We start from the raw sequence: 21,526 nt of genomic DNA, 5'->3' as shown, positions 1-21,526 counted from the left end.
CAGAGAGAAGGAGAGAAAGAATACCAAGCAGGCTCTACACCATCAGTGCAGAGCCCAATGTGTGGCTCAAGCGCGTGAACTCTGAGCTTATGACCTGAACTGAGATCAAGAGTTGGACACTTAACCGACTGTGCCACTCAGGTACCCCTGTATGGAAAAAAAAAAAAACTTTTTTTAAAAGTTTTTAAAAATGTTTATTTATTTTTGAGAGAGAGGTTGACAAAGTGTGAGTGGGGGAGGGGCAAAGAGAGAGGGAGACACAGAATCTGAAGCAGGCTCCAGGCTCTGAGCTGTCAGCACATGAGCCCAACATGGGGCTTGAACCTATGAACTGTGAGATTATGACCTGAGCCGAAGTTGGACACTTAACTGACTGAGCCACCCAGGTGCCCCGGGAAAAACTCTTAAAGTGTGATGATGGGTAAGAAAAGTCTGTCTGCTGGGGAGATAGCCCGGGCCAGGGACATAGTTGGCCCTCCATAGAGACTGGGAGTTCTAGAAGCATAGACTTCAGTAGCTGGAACTTTAACTTATGGGCATAACTTTTCCTTTTCTTTTTGTTATTTTTATTCCAAAGAACTACAACAGGGAATCTGTATAATAACATAAGGGAATTTGGAATTTCTTTGATTACTTAGCATTTTATGTTACTAATCATGCTTGAGTTAGGCATCCAGAGTTCGTATCAGAGCAGTAAGTAGCCTATTCCTGATTGTGGAAAGCTATGCTTCCCCTCCTACCCGAGGCCTGGTCTTCTAATTCCCCTGGGGAGAAAATGTATCTAGTTCTGTGTTTTCAGTTTGCAGAATCTTCCCCTTGAGGCCCTATAGTTTGACAGTGTAAGTTCCAGCCATAGTTTGGTATTTGTCTAGTACAGCATAGTCCTGTGAAATTTTCTGCAGTGATGGATATGTCCTGTATCTGCTCTGTCCAATACCATAACCACAAGGCCCACATGGCTGTTGATCATTTGAAATGTGGCTAGTGTGACTGAGTAATTAAAATTTAATTTAATTAATTTAATTTAATTTAATTAATTTACAGGTACATTTAAATAGCCACATGTAGCTAGTGCCTGCCATGTTGGACAGTGCGGCTCTAGAGTCTGGTCAGAAAAGAAACCGGAGCACCTGGGTAGCTTAGTTGGTTGAGCGTCTAACTCTTGATTTCGGCTCAGGTTATGAACTCATGGTGATGAGATTGACCCCACATTGGGCTCCGGGCTGAGTGTGGGGCTTGCTTGGGATTCTCTCCCCCTGCCTCTCTCCCCTGCTCTGTTCTCTTTCTTTCTCTCTCTCTCAAAAAACAAACAAACAAAAAACAAAAAACAAAACGAACAAACGAAAACCCAACCAAACAAATAAAAAAACGAATCAGTGTCAGGTTACATCTCAGTTGGTTCTTCCTACTGAATTCTTGCCTCAACAGAGCTTTTTCCTCTGTACAATCATGTGAGTACTTCCTGCTCTCACCTCACTCAATTAACTTTCTCTCTTATCACTTGTTTCTCAGCATTTTAAAACAATTACCTACTTGCTTCCAGCAGGAATTTCAAAATTGCTTTATTGGACAATCTTTTCATAGAAGCATTGTTTTCCTGTTTCTCCCCCATACTTGGAAAATAAAACTAATAGTTTGTGAAAGCTGTTCCTTTTCATATTACTTATTAATGCAAAGAGGTATTTCCCAAAGTGTGGAGCATGTGCCCCTAGTGGCATAAAAGACAATTTTAGGTGATATGATACTAAGCATTTACATAACTTCATTACTTATTTTTATTTTAATGACTACTGGGAAAATGTGATTAGTACCTCAAATGTGTAATTTCATGGATATTATTGCTTAACATGAAGCTAAAGTAGACATTCACGTTTTACAAAGAGAGTCATTTAAAACAATATCGAGTAAATAATAGTACAGGTGGTGTGCAGATATGGCAAAACTTATTAATTTATTTTAAAAATGGCTGAACTCTGGGAAATGCGGTTGTTAAATAAACTTTCAGTATCGACTCCATTCCCTGCCACTTCCTACACATGCTCTGAGTTTCAGCACACTGCTCATCGTTTGCAAACGGGCTGATCACTTCTCCATCAGGCCTTTGTTGATTTCTGCCCTTCTGTTCTGGACCTGTCATTCTCCATCAGGGGAAATTCTGCACAGCCATGGAGGCCAGAGCCAATCTTCGGAGAAACCATCCATGCCACCTCTTCTTCCTTGGCTCTTTCATAACGTGAAACTCACCTGCCTTCTTAACCTCATGGCACACTATTCACCCTTCCAGCGTAGCGCTTAGCATTTGATGGTTTAGTTGGTTATATGTGGATCTGTTTCATGCACTGGGATTGAGAATCCCTTGAAAGGAGAGACGTTGTCATAATCATCTTTGTACCTCAGTGCAATCACAGTGTCTGGCACACAGCCAGTGTTTATGAACTATTTGTTAAGGTACAAACTCAGCTTTTAAATTAAACTTGATTATGTGAAGCCAAATTAAGCACCTGGGCCCCTTTCCACTCATATTCAGTGCATTTACTAACATTTGGCCACACCAGGTTAATAAATGCACAGAATGATGAGTTGCATTTAGTATTAGCCAAAAGGAAACACATATGGATTTTAAAGCTGGGAGGAAAAGCTTTGTAGCTTTGCAAAGTTAAAACAAATGATTTTATGAAAATAATTCACACCTCTGCTACCAAGGAGTTTTTAGACTGAGAATTTAATTTATTCAAATAATGCAAGCTAAAATGCTCTGCTATATTTCAGGGGGAAAAAAAGCATCTTTTTGGTTTCAGTTTCAATTATAAACTTTGCCTATACTGATTTCTTTCACCATTGCTTAACCTTTCTTTTCGTTTTGTTTGGATAGCTGTATTACAAACACACCATTACATGCCTCTTTGCTATTGAGGTCAGATAATAAGATATGTATCTAGAATACCTGAATACAGTAAATTTTCTGTAAGCCTTCTAATGTGAATGAGTCATTTACTAATGTCTAGGACAGTAAAAGTATGCAAGATAGCCTGTATTTATAGAAACAGTTTCTGCCTGAATAAAAAGTTTACTACATTATTTTCTAGAAAGTCCTTGGCCTTTTCTTCTCTTTAAAAAAATTTTTTTAATGTTTATTTATTTTGAGAGAGAGAGAGAGAGAGAGAGCATGAGCAGGGAAGGGCAAAGAGAGAGGAAGACACAGAATCCAAAGCAGGCTCCAGGCTCTGCCCTACGCGGGACTCAAACCCACGAGCGAGGTCATGACCTGAGCTGAAGTCGGACGCTCAACCAACTGAGCCACCCAGATGCCCCAACCCTTGACCCTTTCTTATAGTGTTTTCTAGCTTAGATAGGCAATATATTTGTTCAGAAGAGATTTCCTTTCACGTTAGCTTTTCCCCTCCAACCTTAAATGAAGTCTACTTGTTCCAGTTACACTCTTTTAAACAATGTCTGATTTTGACAATGTGTGGGATAAATTCTTAAGTCCATTTCTTCACTGTCAGTTAATCATTTGACAAACACTTATTATATGCTGGACTCTGTCTTAAGTGGTAGGATACAAGCTGAACAAGACATGAAGCTTACAGTCTACAGAGAACCACGTAAGAAAATGATGCTCTGTTTGGTGCACATGCAGAGTGCTGTGATTTTATGAAGGCATCTAACTGGGCTACGGGGTCAGGGAAGGCTTCCTGGAGGAAGTGACTCCTGAGGTCGTTTTTAAACAGTAAGTAGGCATCAGCTGGACCAGGAAAGAAAAGAATATTCAGAGTGGCATATGGGAAGGCCCATAGGCATGAAACAACTCCTCACAGTAGGGAACTGAGCATTCTTTGTGGCTGTGCAGAGGGTACTTACACTGGGGAAAGGAAGGAAATGAGGCCTAAAAGGGGTTGACAAATGGCCAGAATATGAATGGGTCTTCCATTAAGCTAATGGATTTGATTTTTGTCCTGATTGCCAGTGGAGCCATTGATGAGTTCATAGCAGGGAAGTGACAAGTTAGGTTCGTGTTTTGGGCAGGGGACTCTGGCAGCTTGGTGAGGGGTGCACTGAAGCAGGGCCAGACTGGGATAGAAACCCAATCAAAGACCACTGTAATGATCACACTGTGATGTAAAAGAGCCTGGGCAAGGCTTAAGGATATGATGGAACCGGGAAGGGCAGGAGGGGATTTTAGGAGATAGCACTGTTGGGGCACCTGGGTGGCTCAGTTGGTTAAGCGCCTGACTTCGGCTCAGGTCAGGATCTCATGGTTTGTGAGTTGGAGCCTTGTGTCAGGCTCTGTGCTGACAGCTCAGAGCTTGGAGCCTGCTTCGGATTCTGTGTCTCATTCTCTCTCTGCCCCTCCCCGACTTGTGCTCTGCCTCTCTCTGTCTCTCAAAAATAAATTCATGTAAAAAAAAAAAAAAAGGAGATAGCACTGCAAGAATGGGTGACCACAGGGTGAGTGAGAAGTGCCGTGTGGGCATCTCTCAGGCTTTGCTTGAGCACTTGGGTCGCATATAATGTTATTCAAGGAGCCAGGTGTCTCAGTGGGAGGAAGTTGTGGGTGAAGTTTCCTAAGGTTCATTTTTTAAAAGATAAGTAACATCCAGGGAGAGAGGGGTGTAGGAAAGTTTCCATGAAGAGAGTATTGTGCAAGAATCCCAGAAGTGAAAGAGGATGTGCGTTGGGTTCAGTTCAGAGGCTGTGGCTTCACCCCATTGAAGAGACAGGCTGTGTAGTAGGGACGAGGCAATGGGGTATGGAGTGAATGGATTCAGGAAGCATTCAGGTGCCTGAATGAGATGTTGAAGGTGGGAGAGAAATGGGGCCATTAAAATGGTTCCTGGACCCAATTTTAACATACGTGAGGAGGGGGGCTTCCCCATATACCACCAGGCAATTTCAGACAGCAGTAGGGTTCCCAAGAATTCAGCTAAATTCTGATACTATCAACCTGGAGATAGCATCAGATTCCACAGGTTAAAAGTTCAGTCCTACAAGACCGCCCCCCACCACGACTGCCCCCCCCCCCCGCCCCCGGCAAAACGCACACAACTTCAACAGCCAGTCATAAATCACAGGCTATTACCGTGCCTCTGGCTGACAGACTACAGATTGGAGGTTACCACGACTCTCTCCTTGGACTTTAGATGCCAGTCACAAAGTCCAGATTGTTATTTGTACTTCTGACTGGCTATAAATCAGAGGTTCCCACAACCCTCTCTTTGTGTTCACTTAATTTGCTAGAGGAGCTCACAGAACTCAGAGAAACATTTTACTTACTAGATTACTGGTTTTTTATAAAAGGATATAATGTAGGAGCAACCAGATGGGAGAGATGCCTAGGGCAAAGTATAGGGAAAGGGCATGGAGCTTCCATGCCCTCCAGGTATACTACTCCCCATCACCTCCACTTATTCATCCACCCAGAAGCTCTCCAAACCCATTCTTTTGGGTTTTATGGGGACTTCATTACATGGGCATGATTGATCATTAGTGATCATTAATAATTGAACTCAATCTCCAGCCTCTATCTTCTCCCCAGAGGTCAGGGGGGTGGGGCTGAAAGTTCTAACCCTCTAATCACCAGGCTGTTTCTTCCGGGAACCAGCCTCCATCTTTAGGTATGGTTCAAAAGTCACCTCATCAATATAACAAAAGACATCTTTATTGCTATCATCACTTAGGAAATTCCAAGGGGTTTAGGAGCTGGGAGCCAGGAACCATGGACAAGGATCAAATATATGAGAAACAGTTTTTACATCAACCTTAAAAGTAAAATGTTTTTACTAGCAAAACATGGGTTTATTAGGGTATAGCAGAGAATTGCCATTCGGGATAGTCAAGCTATGGCAAAACCAAAACCATAAGCAAATCTGAAGAGAAGGTTAGTTTTAGGAGGAAACTGGGGAGGGTTGTTCCGAACAAAAGATCATTGAAGAAGAAGAGTCTGAGGTTGTGGCCGTTTCTTACTGGCTGCAAGTGGCGATCAGTGTGTTGTTGCTGGGACAAGGAGGGATCTTTTTTTTAGGAGCAGGAGATAATCTCTGTGTGAAAAGTGTCCTCCCAATGTCAAAGTAAAAATCATCTTCCTCCTCCTTACTGCTGGTTTTATAGGCTGAGATGAGTGGTATATGCATGAGAGCTCCCCTTCAAGGGCTTCTGGACTCTATTTTAAATGAGGTTGCCTTTATTCATTTTCACACTTATAAATCACAATATCACAGCCATTCATTGGATTACCAACGAAGTCACTGCAGGAGAAAAACACTGGGTTCAGTTTTAGCATTTGGGGTTTGAGATGTTTGTGGGATTGTAGATGATAATGTAAGCCATAGAAATAGATGAGATTTCCCATGGAGAAGTTGTGAAGCAAAAGAGAAGCATTTGGGACAGAACCTCAAGGATCACAACTAAGGGACACACAGAGAAAAAGGTCGTTGCAAAAGAAGTAGAGAAGGAACAGTTAGAGCAAAAAACCCAAGAGTACAAAAACCAAAGGAAGAAATTTTCAAGACAGTTATCTGTGTTATATGTTTTATACATTACAAAAGAGTCAACAAAGACTGAGAAGTGTTTGTAGGATTTAGCAACTAGGAAGCCCTCGGTAACTTTGGAAAAAGCAATTTCTATGGAGTGGTGAGTAGGAGCGGGTGTGGGCAGAAACCTGGCTGCATAAGATTGATGAGTGGGTGGAGGTTAGGAGAAGGAGACAGCAAGTGTAGACAACGTTGTCAGAAGCTTCACTGTAAAGGAGAGAAAATGCCTTTAGAAGCATTGATTCCTCTGCCATAAAGTCAGAGGTAGCATTGTTTTTATTTTTTTTTCTTTTTTCAGAAGAGAAAGATTTGAACATGCCTAAATGCTTATAATGAGACAGTAGAGGGGAGAAGATAAAATACAGGAGAGGCAGTGGTACTTCCTTGATCAAGTTCCTGAAAAAGCAAGAGGCCACAGGACTCAGCACATAGGTGAAGAAAGTAGGCATAGGAAGGGTGAGGGATACCTCATTCATTATGAAAGGCGAGAAGGAACAAAAGAGATAAATTTGTAATTTGGTTGTGGGAAACTGAGGACGTTCTTCTCAGTGGCTTCTGTTTTCTCTGTGAAGTAAGCAGGTAACTGATGAGCATGAGAGGAAGTAGAGATGGTAGAAGTGATGGTAAGAAAATAAGATGGTTTGATATATATATTTCAGAAGGCACTCAGCTTTTTGTGAAGATAAGGACGATGGGAGTGAAGGAAGAGTTGAAGAAAAGATCCTTGAAACTAAGGAACAAAGCTATCAAGGCATTGGGTGGTTCCTTTATTTGAATATTTAAATGAAAGTGGTCATAGGAATAGGTAGAATGAGAAACAGTGAGTTGGACACTAATATGATCAATTAATGAGGGGGTTGGCAGCAGATCAGTAGATGACAGTAATAAGAGGGGATAGCAAGTTGTCAAATGTGATGTCCTGAGTCCTTTTTTTTAGATGTCCCCCAAAAAATAATTTTTTTAGACGTGGAGGAGAAATGTTATGAAAGCAACAGGAAGCAAGAGGCTCCCTATCCTACTTTTGGGACCAAAGGTGAGCAGGATGTAAGAGAAAAAGCAGCATCCACGAAAAAAGGGCTGCAAGGGAAGAGGAATCATCAGGAGATATTCAGATTTCAACTAGAGCAAAACTGTGGAGATGATGAGGATGAAAAGAGTAATTTTCAATAATATACCATGAGTTCTAGAAGGCAGAGAGAAAAAGTGAAGGGTTTGGGAAAGGTGGAAGATTATCTCAAATTAAAGGATATATGCATAGCTATCCTTATATCTGGGTGATGTTTGATGACTTAGGAAACTTGGGATTTTGAAGGTAACAAATAATCAGATGAGAAACATGATGGACTTAGTCTTGATGAGGTTGCCATATTCGATTAAAAACTATGGGGCCACTGAGGTCTTTTCTTTGTTTCCAGTTCATGGTTGCTTTGTTGCTAAGAGATAAGGCAAGGTATTTCTTTTAGGCAGCCATTGACATATAGAAATAAGTAAAATCATGGGCATGGTGAACTTATCTCAGGAGAATAGGGTGATAAGGAAGGGGTCTAAAGACTGAGACTTGAGAAATTCTTACACTTGATGGCTGGGTATAGGAGAACAAGCTTATAGAGAAGACCAGGAGAAATCACAAGGTTAGAAGAAAACCAGGAGCATGTGGGTCATGATGGGATTCACTGGGAAAATATGTTTTACAAGGAAATAATTAGTTAATATTGTCAAAGGCTAAGGTGAGGAACAAAAGCTCCATTATAACAAGGAGATTGTTGGGGCACCTGGGTGGCTCAGTCGGTTAAGCGGCCGACTTCGGCTCAGGTCACGATCTCACAGTCCGTGAGTTCGAGCCCCGCGTCGGGCTCTGTGCTGACCACTCAGAGCCTGGAGCCTGTTTTGGATTCTGTGTCTCCATCTCTCTCTGACCCTCCCCTGTTCATGCTCTGTCTCTCTCTGTCTCAAAAATAAATAAACGTTAAAAAAATTAAAAAAAAATAATAACAAGGAGATTGTTGATAATCTCAGTGGGATTTTTGTGTGAAGTTACTGCACAAAAGCCAGATTGACTAAAGAGTGAAGGAGAAATGAGAAAACTGGGCTAATGAATTAGCAAGTTCAACATTTTGGCTTTGAGGAGATTATGAGAAATGAGAGGGTGACTTAGGAGGTAGAGAAGGCATCTTTTTTTTTTTTTTTAAGATAGGAGAGACTCGAGTATATTTGACTCTCTTTGGGACAAGGAAGAAGTTTTATGTACAGGAGGAGAGAGAAGAGAAAAGAGACAATATAAGTTTCCAAGAAACTGAGAAAGATGATATAATTGGGTTTTTTTTGAGAACACACCGAAAAAGTTTGGTTGGGAGGTCAAAGAGTAGAATAACAGAAGGAGCCTGGGAGTTAAAATTAGTAGTCTTTGTGGTTGACTCCTAAACAATCTTTAATCCCAGATGTTGAGTGTTAGCCAATCATGGTCATGTCACTCTTCTTGCCTCAAAAATCCAGGACTGGTATTTGACCCAATCATGGCCAATGAGTAAGAAAAATCTGCTCATGGGTTTCTGCAAAGGAAGACATGGCTCCTTACTTCTTCTGAATGTTGGTGTATATGGATATCACACCCAGAAATGCAATATTCTGGCAGCCCCTGAGGGGAGCCAAGCTGAGGGTAGAACCAACGCATCGAGGCTTATAGAGAAAGATGGAAAGAATTTAGGTCTATAATGATATCTTTGAGACACTATTAACTAATTCTGGCTCCTGCCCAACCCCTTGACTTCTCTTTATATGAAGCAATTAAGTTTCCTATTGTGTGAACCAATTTGAGTCGAGGTTTTCAGCTCCTAGCAGTTGGATATGTTTTAACAAATGTGGTAGGATTAGTTGTTCTCAAGACTTAGTACTGATGCAAGTGTGCTGGCTGGCTTCTAAGGCTTGATAATATTCATATTTTGAGATCCTGTCAGAAATTGTGGCTTTTATATTGGTTTTAAATAGAACTTTGATGCTATTTATTGTTGTTATTTCTGAATTGTATAAGCCTCAGTGCTGAGTGACAGAAACATTATTTTAGGACTGAATCAATACACAAGTAGCTAAGGCTTACATGTTCTTATGACCTTGCAAAATTCAGCTCTGAGTTTACCATGGAAAAAATTGGCTTTCAGTAAGGTTTTTGGCCTTTATGAAACTTATTAACAAACAGAGAATGTGTCACGTTCATGTCTGAGTCACAAAAGAAGAAACTGGCATTAGGTACAAAATTAGGAGCTCACTTGGGTTTCTAGGTAAACAAAAATATCACAACCATATTTTCATATGTTTTTCAGGAAGAATAAGTAAAAATGCTTTAAAAAATAGAATTTAGAAATAGAAGTGAAGTTGTTACTGGGATGGAGGTAGACTATTTGCCTTTTCAATATTTGACAATTCAATGTTGAAAGATAGCCTATATGAGACAACTTATTCCCATTGACTTTAAATAACCCATTGACTTACAGAACCTTATAGGAGAAAGGAAAACCTACTACATCCAGTTGAATGAATAAACTCAACCATGTTTAACTTCTGATTTGCAAAGTGAAAAAAAAATGTATTCACTATCTTCCTTCTCTCCCCATTCTGATGTCAAAATATGTTAACTAAAAACTGATGTCTCACTGTTTGTTCATATTCTACTGCTTTATGTCAACTTAAACGACGAGAAAGTGTTTGTTGAATTGTGGCTGAATTCATCTGTTGGGAAATTGAGGGTTTATCAATGAGGACATGATAGATCTCTCTAGAGAATGGAAGCACAATTAGCGAATTAATGAATCTGCCTGTAGATTTACTATGACAATTTATTTGTTAGTTTATGGTAAGAAATGATTGCAGCTCTTGTAATGATCCCTAGTCTTCTGCCTTACTGGCAATCTGCTCAGGAAAGTGTCTTAACAACACCAAGAACTCAATGGAGACAAAATATGTCAGGGTTGCACTTCTATATTTTCCTTTCTTTTTGAAAGAAAAAAAGTATTTATTTTTTGTCAAATTTATACCTGCGTATGGTTGAAAGAGTCGAATCCATAAGGTTTGTTAAGTGAAACAGTAGTGCTCCTCCTCCCTCTCCACCATTTCCCCTTTCACCATAGGCAATCAGTTTCCACTCTCTTAGCTGATTCTTTTATGGATTCTCACAATGGAAGCTGTGGGTTTAGCTTTCTTTTTTTCTGGTCCCAAATATACATATATACCATTTAATTCTCTCATCAATCAAATATAGTTGTAAATTTATCTAGATCAAAATTCAGTGTATGCGTTGTTATGGCTCAGCAAACACATTTCAGAACTTAGACAGTTAGTAAACTATGATTACTTTTCATCTCCTGTCTGAACAAATGTTTTTTGTTTTTTTTTTTTTTTTGGCTGAAGTTAATATTGTCATTTTGTTAAAATTTCTTTGTACTTGTTAAATTCAATTACAGATTTTCTAGCAGTTGTCTAAATTTACTCTTGAGAGGGTAAGATGCATTATATTTGTTTGCTGCTTGTTTGTTTTATCTGTTTCATCTTGAAGATACACTCTCCCAGAGTCTTTTGGTGTCTTCCAACATGGGCTATTTGTCCTCAATGACTTGTGCACACCTGTAGTTTTGAGATCACCCATCATTGTCACAGGTATTCCCTTTGCTTCTCTTCTGTGCTGGATCTCTTTGTTCCTATTTCTTCTTCTTCATTTAGACTCTAATTGTGGTGGAATATGTCAAGTAGCTTCCTGATAAAAGGTGCATGGGAGGTAAATATTCTGAGACCTTCTAAGTCTGAACATATCTCTACCTATACTCATAGTAGATTGACAATTTGGCTGGATATAAAATCCAAGAATGAAAATAATTTTCCTTCAGAATTCTTAAGACTGCTCCACTGGCTTCTAATTTCCATTGTTGCTATTAAGACGACTCAAACCATTCTGTTTTTTGTTTTTTGTTTTCCTTCTCTGGAAGCTTAAATTCTTTGGCCCCAAATTATTGGACTTTCACAATAACGTACTTGGTGTAGTCTATTATGCTTAGTCTTTTTGGACTATTAACTCATGTTTTTCAGGTCTTGAGAAATCATTGCATTATTTCATTGAAATTTCCTCCCATTTCTCTGTCCCCTTATGAGGAACACGTATTTTTCAAATGCTGACTTCCTTAACTGACTTTCTGATTTTCTTACCATTTTTCTCTTTTTTCCACTATTTTTTTTTAATTTCTTGGTGAATTCATTAGATTATCTTGCAAACCACCTATTGTGTTCTTCATTTCTCCTTCAAACATTTTAATTTCTGAAAAGTTTATTTTGTTCTCTGAATTTTACTTTTTTGTATGTGTGTCATTCTGATCCTATTTGAAGTCTTCAAAATCTTCTCTTACTTTCTGAGGATATAAGTGATGTTTTTCAACTTTATTAAAGGCATATTTTGCATATCATAAAATCCAACCATATCATGCCTACAACTCTATGATTTTTAGTAAATGTATCTAATTGTGCAACAATGATGATTGTTTTATTAAAATCAGTTTTATTATGCACTGTTTATTTACTATTTACTGTTTTTTTTTCAAATTTTAAAATATTCTTTTGCTTTTTTTTGTTATGTGTTTTGTTCAAGTCTAATATTTGAAAATGCTGACCCTTTGTTAACAAGAATCAATAGGAAATATAGGATCCCTCCCCTCTCCTGGCCTTCCTCCGGGAAGCCACCACCATTGCCTCATTGGCTGGATGCTGGAAGAGTCCTCCATGTGTGTGGACTCAGGATAACAGGGCAGTCTCCTTCTGTGGTTGCTGGGCTTGTGACCGCAGCAGTATCTTTTGACTTTCAGTGTCTCTAAAGTGTTTTTAAACCATTTTGCATACATGGCTCAGTGCACGCTTCTCTTTGCTTTTACAGTTTTCCACTTGGTATGGTCGGTGTGTTAACAACTTCTTCCATGACTATGAGGTTTTTTTTCTTGCCATTTACAGTCTTTAAAGGTCTTGTGTACGGTCTGGAAGAGCTGCTGGCCCTCTAGGGAGACACCAGCACTGATTGCATAAGCCTGACTCAGCTTCTCTTCCTTCTCTGTCCATGCTTTGCTGGTAAGCTTACTAACATTGAGTGCAGCTAGTGGAGGATGGGTTTCTGTTCAGTCATTATTTTGCCATCTTGGGAGAACAGCCTACTATTTACTGTTAATCCTCGTTTCCACCTTTGTCCCAGGCAACCACTGATCTACTTTCTATATCCATAGATTTGCTTGTTCTGAACATTTCCTATAAGTGGAATCATTTATTATGTGGTCCTTTGTGTCTGCCTTCCTTCACTTAGCATAATGTGTTTGAGGCTTATCCATCTCCACATGTATCTGTAGTTTGTAACTTCTTACTGTTGAGTAATTTTTTATTGTATGACTAGACCACATTGTTGTCTATCCATTGACTAGTTGATTAACTTTTAGTACCCCCCGCCCCCAGTTTTTGGTTATTATCAATAAAGATTCTACAAACATTTATACACAAGTCTCTGTGTGGATATATGTGTTCATTTCTCTAGGGTAGATACCTAGAAGTGGAATTTCTGGGTCATAGGGTAACTTTATGTTTAACTTTTTAAGAAACTGCCAAACTGTTTTCCAAAGTGGTTCACCATTTTATATTCCCAGCAACAATGTATCAGTGTTCCTGTTGTATACAGTTTGTCAACTTAGCAACCATCTGCCTTTTTTATTATATAGCCTTGTGGGTGCAAAGTGATATCACATTGTGGTTTTAATTTATATTCCCCTAATGACTAATGATATTAAGCATCTTTTTACATGCTCATTAGCCATTCATACATCTTCTTTGATGAAATGTTTATTCAAATCTTTTGCCTATTTTTGAATGGTTTGCTTGCTTCTTATTGAATTGTAAGAATTCTTTATATATTCTGGATCCTACATATCTATATATCCTTCATCAGATATGTATTTTATAAATATTTTCCTCCTGATCTGTCGCTTGTATTTCCATTTCTTAATAATGTCTTTTCAAGCACACAGTTTTGAATTTTGATGAAGTTCATTTCAATTTTGTTTGTTTATGGACCTTGCTTCTAGTGTCATATCAAAAAAATTTGCTTAATTCAAGGTCTCAAAGATTTTATGCTGTGTGTTCATATAAAAGTTCTATTGTTTTAGATCTTACATTTACATATGTCATGCACTTTGAGTTAATTTTTGTGTATGGTGTGAGGCAAAAGTCTAAGTTCATCTTTTGCATATGGATATCCAACTGTCCCATACCATTTATAGAAAATACTTTTCTCAATGAGTTTTCTGGGAAAATCGCTCAAATGACCATAAATATAAGAATTTACTTCTGGGCTCTCAGTTCTGCTCCATTGATCTCTGTGTCTATCCTTAAGCCAGTATCATACTGTCTTGATAACTGCAGTTTGATAGTAAGTTTGAAAGTGGTAAGTAAAATTCCTTCAACTTTTTTCTTCAAAATTGTCTTGGCTATCCAAGGCATTTTCCATTTCCATATAAATTTGAAGATCACCTTGTCAGTTTTTGTAAAAAAAAAAAAGGCTGGGAGGATTTTTATAGGGATTATATTGAACTTGTAGATCAACTTGAGGAATATTGCCATCTAAACAATATTATATCCTCTGATTCGTGAACATGGGATGGCTTTCCATTTCAGTAGATCTTTTTCAATTTATTTCAGTAATCCTTTATCATTTTTCATGTATACATCTTGTATTACTCTTGTTATATTTATTCCCTAAGTACTTTATTCTTTTTGATACAATTATAAATGGAATTATTTCTTCATTTCATTTTCAGATTGTTCATGACTAGTGTGTAGAAATACATTTAATTTGTGTATATCAATTTGATATTTTGCAACCTTGTTATATTTGTGTGTTAGTTGAAATAATGGTTTTTTGCTTTTCACTTTTTGTTTGGTAGATTCCTTAAGATATTCTATATGTAGGATCATGCATCTGTGAATAGAGATAGGTTTATTTTTTTCTTTCCTATCTGGATGCCTTTTATTTATTTTTCTTGCTGATTGAACTGGCTAGATAGGTTCTACTTCACTGAGTAGGAGTAGTGAGAACAGATATTTTTGGCTTATTCCTGAACTTGGGGGGCGTTCAGTCTTTAAATATTAAATATAGTTTTCACTATAGTTGTTTTTTAGATGTTCTTTCAGATTCAGGAAATTCCCTTCTATGACCAGGTGTTTGAAAGATTTTATCATGCATGAATAGTTGAATTTTGTCAAATGCTCATGAAATTTTGTTCTTTGTTTGATTAATGTGCTGTATGACATTAATTGATTTTTAGGTGTGAAATCAGCCTTGCAGTCCTAGGATAAATCCCACTTGGTCATGGTATAAGATTGTTTTTATATATTGTTGGAGTTGGTTTGCTAATATTTTGTTAAGGATTTTTGCATCTATGTTTATGACCAATATTGGTCTGTTTTTATACATCCCCCAAGCCTAGAAGAGATTTTTACATTTTTAACTGGCTTAAAAACAAAACAAAAAAAAGGAATATTGCTTGATATGTGAAAATTATATCAAACTTACATTTCGGTGTTCATGTATATGTAAAGTTTTATTGAAACACAGCCATATTCATTCATTTATCTACTGTCAATGGCTGCATTCACATTGCAACAGCAGAGTAGTTGCAAAAGAGAATGAACGAATTGCCTACAAAGCCTATCATATCTACTACTTAGTCTTTTAACCCCTGCTATAGATTATTAGTAACTTTTTTCTGCTTATTTTTATCTGTAGTAATTTAAAAAAAATTTTTTTTAACGTTTATTTATTTTTGAGACAGAGAGAGACAGAGCATGAACGGGGGAGGGTCGGAGAGAGGGGGAGACACAGAATCTGAAACAGGCTCCAGGCTCTGAGCCATCAGCCCAGAGCCTGACACGGGGCTCGAACTCACGGACCACGAGATCATGACCTGAGCCAAAGTCAACCGCTTAACCGACTGAGCCACCCAGGTGCCCCAATCTGTAGTAATTTTTAATTACTTACTGGATGTTGTGAGTATAGGCAATAGAGATTTTGGATGATGGCATCTTTCTCGAAAGAACATTAAATTTTAATCTGGAAGGCAATCATCACCTCTGTCATGTTGAGGTTTGGTTTTAGCTCTCTTAGATAAGGTCTATCATTGTCCTTAGTCTTCTAAGTTCTTACTAGAAGTTCTTACTACTGTGACATGGTCCTTATACTTAGGGTATGGCCATTTTTTTGAGTGGTGACCCAAAGTCTGGGAGCTCATCAGATATTGTCTATAATCACTGGGTCTAAATACCAACCTCTATCCTTTCCAACCTGTGCTGCCTCTGAAATCTCTGTCCAGCTCTCCACCTTTCTTTGCTGGGCCTCCCAAAGTCTTGCCTTGCATATGTAATTCTTAGGAGTTGGCTCTCAGTGCAATTTTCACACAGAGATTTTAGGCTCATTTTCCTAGGTCTCTCTTTTCTAGAATCCTCACCAGAAATTGCAGTGGTCTTTGCAGCTCTAAACTCTGGTATCTTGTCTCTTCTACCCTGTGAGACCATCACTCTCTGATTAGGCATTATTTTTCTGAATGGTGGTTGGAAAAGCTGAGATGAATATGCAGCTCATCTAATGTGCTAATATGTTTCATTTCTTACGTGTTTCTTGTTTCTAAAGGATCATGGCCTTACGTTGGCTACTTAATATTTAATACAGCTTTTAGAATTGTTTATGGGGACCATTCTAATATTGCCCATCCCATCGTATCCAAGTCTGGATCAATTATTATTGTTTTTTTTAAATATAATTTATTGTCAAATTGGCTAACATACAGTGTGTAAAGTATGCTCTTGGTTTCTGGGGTAGATTCACCACCTACATACAACACCTGGTGCTCATCCCAACAAGTGTCCTCCTCATTGCCCATCACCCATTTTCCCCTCTCCCCTATACCTCCCATGAACCCTCAGATTGTTCTCTGTATTTAAGAGTCTCTTATGTTTTGCCTCCCTCCCTCTCTGTTTGTAACTATTTTTCCCCCTTTCCTTCCCCCACGGTCTTTTATTAATTTTCTCAAGATCCACATATGAGTGAAAACCTATGATATCTGTCTCTGACTGACTTATTTCATTTACCATAATACCCTCCAGTTCCATCCACGTTGCTACAATTGACAGGATTTCATTCCTTCTCATTGCCAAATAGTATTCCATTGTATATATAAACCACATCTTCTTTATCCATTCATCAGTTCATGGGCATTTAGGCTCTTTCCATAATTTGGCTATTGTTGAAAGCACTGCAATAAACATTGGGGTACATGGGACCTTATGAATCAGTACTCTTGTATCCTTTGGACAAATTCCTAGTAGTGCTATTGCTGGGTCGTAGGATAGTTTTATTTTTAATTTTTTGAGGAACCTCCACACTGCTTTCCAGAGTGGCTGCACCAATTTGCATTCCCACCAACAGTGCAAAAGGGTTCCCTTTTGTCTACATCCTCACCAACACCTGTTTTTCCTGAGTTGTTAATTTTAGCCACTCTGACCAGTGTGAGGTGGTATCTCAGTGTGGTTTTGATTTGTATTTCTCTGATGATGCGTGATGTTGAGCATCTTTTCATGTGTCTGTTGGCCATCTGGATGTCTTCAAAAAACCATAGAGGAGAAAGCAGGCAACAACCTCTTTGACCTCAGCTGCAGCAATTTCTTGCTTGACACATCTCCAAAAGCAAGGGAATTAAAAGCAAAAATGAACTATTGGGACCTCATCAAGATACAAAGCTTCTGCACAGCAAAAGAAATAATCAACAAAACTAAAAGGCAACTGATGGGATGGGAAAAGATATTTGCAAATGACATATCAGATAAAGGGTTAGTATCCAAAATCTATAAAGAACGCACCAAACTCAATACCCAAAAAAACAAATAATCCAATGAAGAAATGAGCAGACCAATGATTTTTTTAAAAATACTTTTATGCCAGATTCTTTATATACATTATTGCTAGTCTGTGTGTGTCCTGTAAAGTAGACATTATTATCCCCATTTTCATTGATTAGAAAACTGATGCTCAGAATACTTTAACAATTGACTAAAACTAACCCAGTCAATAGAGCTGGATTTAGAACTGAGATTTCTTTGACTCCATTTTCTATTATAACATAGTCTCTCCCCACCTAGTCACTGACAAGTCAGTATATAAATTCCACATGAGAGTCACTACAATTTTACCAAAACTTTTGCATTAATACTTTTGTGAATTAAAATGTCTAGAGGGGAGAAGGTATTGATGTCATTAGTAAAAAATTATAAATGAGGTTTATATGAGGATTTTGCTGCCCTATTCAGAGACAATTGATATCTGTATTGAAAATAATAAGTATTTCTGGGGTATTGCTATGAAATGAATGTTTGTGCCCCCCTCCCCTCCACCACCAGTTTATATGTTGAAACCCTAATCACCAATGTCATAGTATTTGGAGTTGGGTCTTTGGGAATTAATTAGGCAATGAGGGTAAAGCCTTCATGAATCGTATTAGTACCCTTATAAGAAGAGACAAGAGAGAAATGATCTTTCTCCACCATGTGAGGATGGCCATTTGCACACCAGGAAGAAGGTTCTCATCAGGCACTGGGTCTGCTGGTGTCTTGATCTTGGACTTCCTAGCCTCCAGAACAGAGAAATAAATGTTTGCTGTTTAAGTCTGTGGCATTTTATTACAGCAACCTAAACAGACTAAGACAGAAATCATTCACGTGTTTTTTGGCTAATATCTTGAGATATTAAACTAATCATGAGGAAATTGGAACTCCTAAATCAGTGCCCTTACTGAATATGGCAAGTTTTCTGTGGTCAGGGACTCATCATGTCACCACGTCAGAGATACACCATATGATGCTTTTGGAAATAGAACACTTGGCAGACATTAGACATTTTTAACCTATCATAATGTACTCTGACCCTGGAAAACTAGCACTTATTCACAACCAGTAACACTAATCTCCTTCTCCAGTGCTTCATGTCTCTTATCAGGAAAGGTCAATTATAAGCCTATGAATAGTATTTAGAGATTCCCCCAAAGAAATATATTTCCAAAGCACAAAAGAAAAAAAATTAGCTAAATAAACAGAAGAGGCATGTAAAATGTGTGAACAGTCTTTGAAACCTGTTGTCTACTGCCCGTCTCCCTGCCCTGTGCATATTTTTCCTATCCACTAATACCATCTACAGACTGTCTTTAAATGATGAGGAGGCTCACTGAAGTTCTGCCATTGTGATCTCCCAATTATTTTTATCCATTGCCCGGATATACATTTAAAGACCTACCCATCCTACCTTCCCATCTCTGTAAGTTTCCCACCAGCTTTGCTTTCTTCTCTCCTCTGTGAATTGAATTACATGAATCAAAACTCTGAAGTTCTATCATTCTAGGTGCCATGTGTTTAGTAGTGTGTGTTGACAAGATTCAACAAGACTTAGGAGAGAAAGAAAAAGAGTAAGAGAATGGCACAGGGAGAGCAGGCGGGCCACTGGGCGTTTGGAGTAGCACCAGCAATTCCAGGCAACTGGTCAGCAATTTGGACAGGATCATCAGTCACTTCTGGAGCATGACTGTGAAGCTTTTATCCAAGTACAACACACAGGTGCAGTCTGTGCTAAACGATGAGTCAAAATGCCTGGTGACTCTAAGGGCTGAAACACAGGCCAAATGCTACTCTTTTCCCATCCCATATGAGTGGAAATGCCTTCAAAATAAGCACCATTAAAAACAAAAAAAGGGTGTAGCTGAGAGTCAACTTCTGCTTCCTAAAGGAATTCAACAGAGCTAGCACTGGGTCAAGTGAAAATCAGATGATGTAATAGTAAGAGCAGAATGGAAACTTTGCAATAGTACGGCACCACTAACCATACCTAGTCAAAGAGAGGTAAACTGAGCAGTAACTGTGGTCCTGGAATCACGTGCCACAACTAAAAAACTATATACTGGTCCACAACCCATTGCCTTCATCCCTTTTGCCTTTGTTCAGAGCTCATGCAGGATGGATTTTTTTTTTAAATGTTTATTTATTTTTATTTTGAGGGAGAGGGACAGACAGAGAGAGTGCCAGCAGGAAGGGGCAGAGAGAAAGGAAGAGCAAGAATCCCACGTAGGCTCCTCGCTGTCAACGCAGAACCCAACGTGGGGCTTGATTCCATGAACCATGAGACCTGAGCTGAAATCAAGAGTCAGACATTCAACCTACTGAGCCACCCAGGGGCCCCTGGAGGATAGATCTGAAGGCCAAGGAGGCAGCAGAGAAAAGGGAAATAGGCCTTCCCCTCATCTCTTTTGTTTTAAATCCATGTGGGACTCACCACTATGACATGTGCCCTTTTAAAACCTGTTTCTTTATCTCTCAAATACTATTTAGCTACTTTAAAAAAATTTTTTTTGGTAACGTTTTATTTATTTTTGAGACAGGGAGAGACAGAGCATGAACAGGGGAGGGTCAGAGAGAGGGAGACACAGAATCTGAAACAGGCTCCCAGCTCTGAGCTGTCAGCACAGAGCCCGACGCGAGGATCGAACTCACAGACTTCGAGATCATGACCTGAGCCGAAGTCAGCCACTTAACCGACTGAGCCACCCAGGCGCCCCTATTTAGCTACTTTTTAGGAGACGAGGCTGAAGCGCAGAATTGGAGGTAAGAACGGATCTGATGCTGTATCCCCTTTACAATAAGGAAGAATGAAAGACCTGTTTTGGGTCTTAATAGTAGGGTTGAAATTTTACATCTCTCATCTTGTTCTTTTCCCACCCTGGCTTTCTCCCTTCCTGACTCAGTGGAGATTTAGATAACTTGGGTTCAGCAGTCCCTCTGGAGAAATGAGCAGACACAAATGCAGACACTGAAGTGTAGGCATAGCACTGAGTTGGGAGGTGCCAAAAACATTCAAAAGTGAATGTGAAGGAAGCCAAGTGTGAAGGAAGAGGGCACTGAAGCAACCAGTCATTCAAGGCAGACATCTGAAATGATCACAAATGTTGTTTTAATAGAGATTCTTACCGTGATTTGCTTCCAGGGTGAGCTGAAGTGAGATATGGTCCTACATTTGGTGGGTCCTCCAAGGGCAAACTCATTGTGAACTATTAGAATGTTAATGCCTGTGAGGTTACAAGCTTTGGTTCTGTTGGTAACATTTCTTCAGAGTGTCTTGTCCAAATCTGAGGTGGAAAAATCTGAGAGTCAAAAGTTGTTGAGGAAGAACAGGACTATAAAAAGAAAAAATGCTCTGATCTGGGTTAATTTTTATATTAAAAAGACCTCAGGGATATTTCAGATAGTAACCTGGTTTTACATAAATTGAAATATAAAGAGTTTTTTGAATAGATATTTCCTCAAAGTTTTGATTATTAAAAAAAAGGGCTCCCGATATTGTTAAAGGGATGGCAATGTAAAAAAAAATGTTTATTTATTTTTATTTTGAGAGAGGGAGAGAAAGAGAGAGAGAGCGCACCAGCAGGAGAGGGGCAGAGATAGAGGGAGAGAATCTCAAGCAGGCTCCACCCTCCACTGAAGAACCCCTGGCAGGGCTCCAGGCCACCAAATGGGAGACTATGACCTGAGCAGAAACCAAGAGTAGGAAGCTCAACCAACTGAGCCACCCAGGCATCCCAAAGGGATGCCAACTGCTTAACCAAATAATGAATCTCATCTTTTCATCCTCCCCTCTCCTTTTTGTTAATCAGGCACGGTCAATTCCTTTCTCGAATGTTTTTTCCTTAGTTCAATTCTCTGTGGCAAATCACCAGTATTTTTTATTTGTGCGTTTGGATTTGGTAGTGGTATTAGCATGCCTTTCTGCAAACATCCTTACCTTTCAAAGATGTTCAGGGCAAATAAGTCCACATGCTGCACTAAAATGGAAAAAATTCAAAAATTCCTATCATTGTTCACAACAGGATCCTTATCCAGGCGATGTAGATAAAGGAAAA

The 21,526-nt window shown here is 38.9% G+C and overlaps 1 protein-coding gene across 1 annotated transcript in view; it reads left to right on the top strand.

Moving 5' to 3' along the window:
• The window catches only part of SLC35F1 (solute carrier family 35 member F1), a 439,134-nt gene that overhangs the window by 10,840 nt on the left and 406,768 nt on the right, over nucleotides 1-21,526 (top strand). The gene's annotated exons all lie outside the window — the stretch shown is intronic.

Source organism: Acinonyx jubatus, chromosome B2 (genome assembly GCF_027475565.1).
Source record: "Acinonyx jubatus isolate Ajub_Pintada_27869175 chromosome B2, VMU_Ajub_asm_v1.0, whole genome shotgun sequence".
In the NCBI taxonomy this organism is placed as follows: Eukaryota; Metazoa; Chordata; class Mammalia; order Carnivora; family Felidae; genus Acinonyx; species Acinonyx jubatus.
Note: the sequence above shows the minus strand (reverse complement) of the source record. Positions and strands in the feature narration are given on the sequence as shown.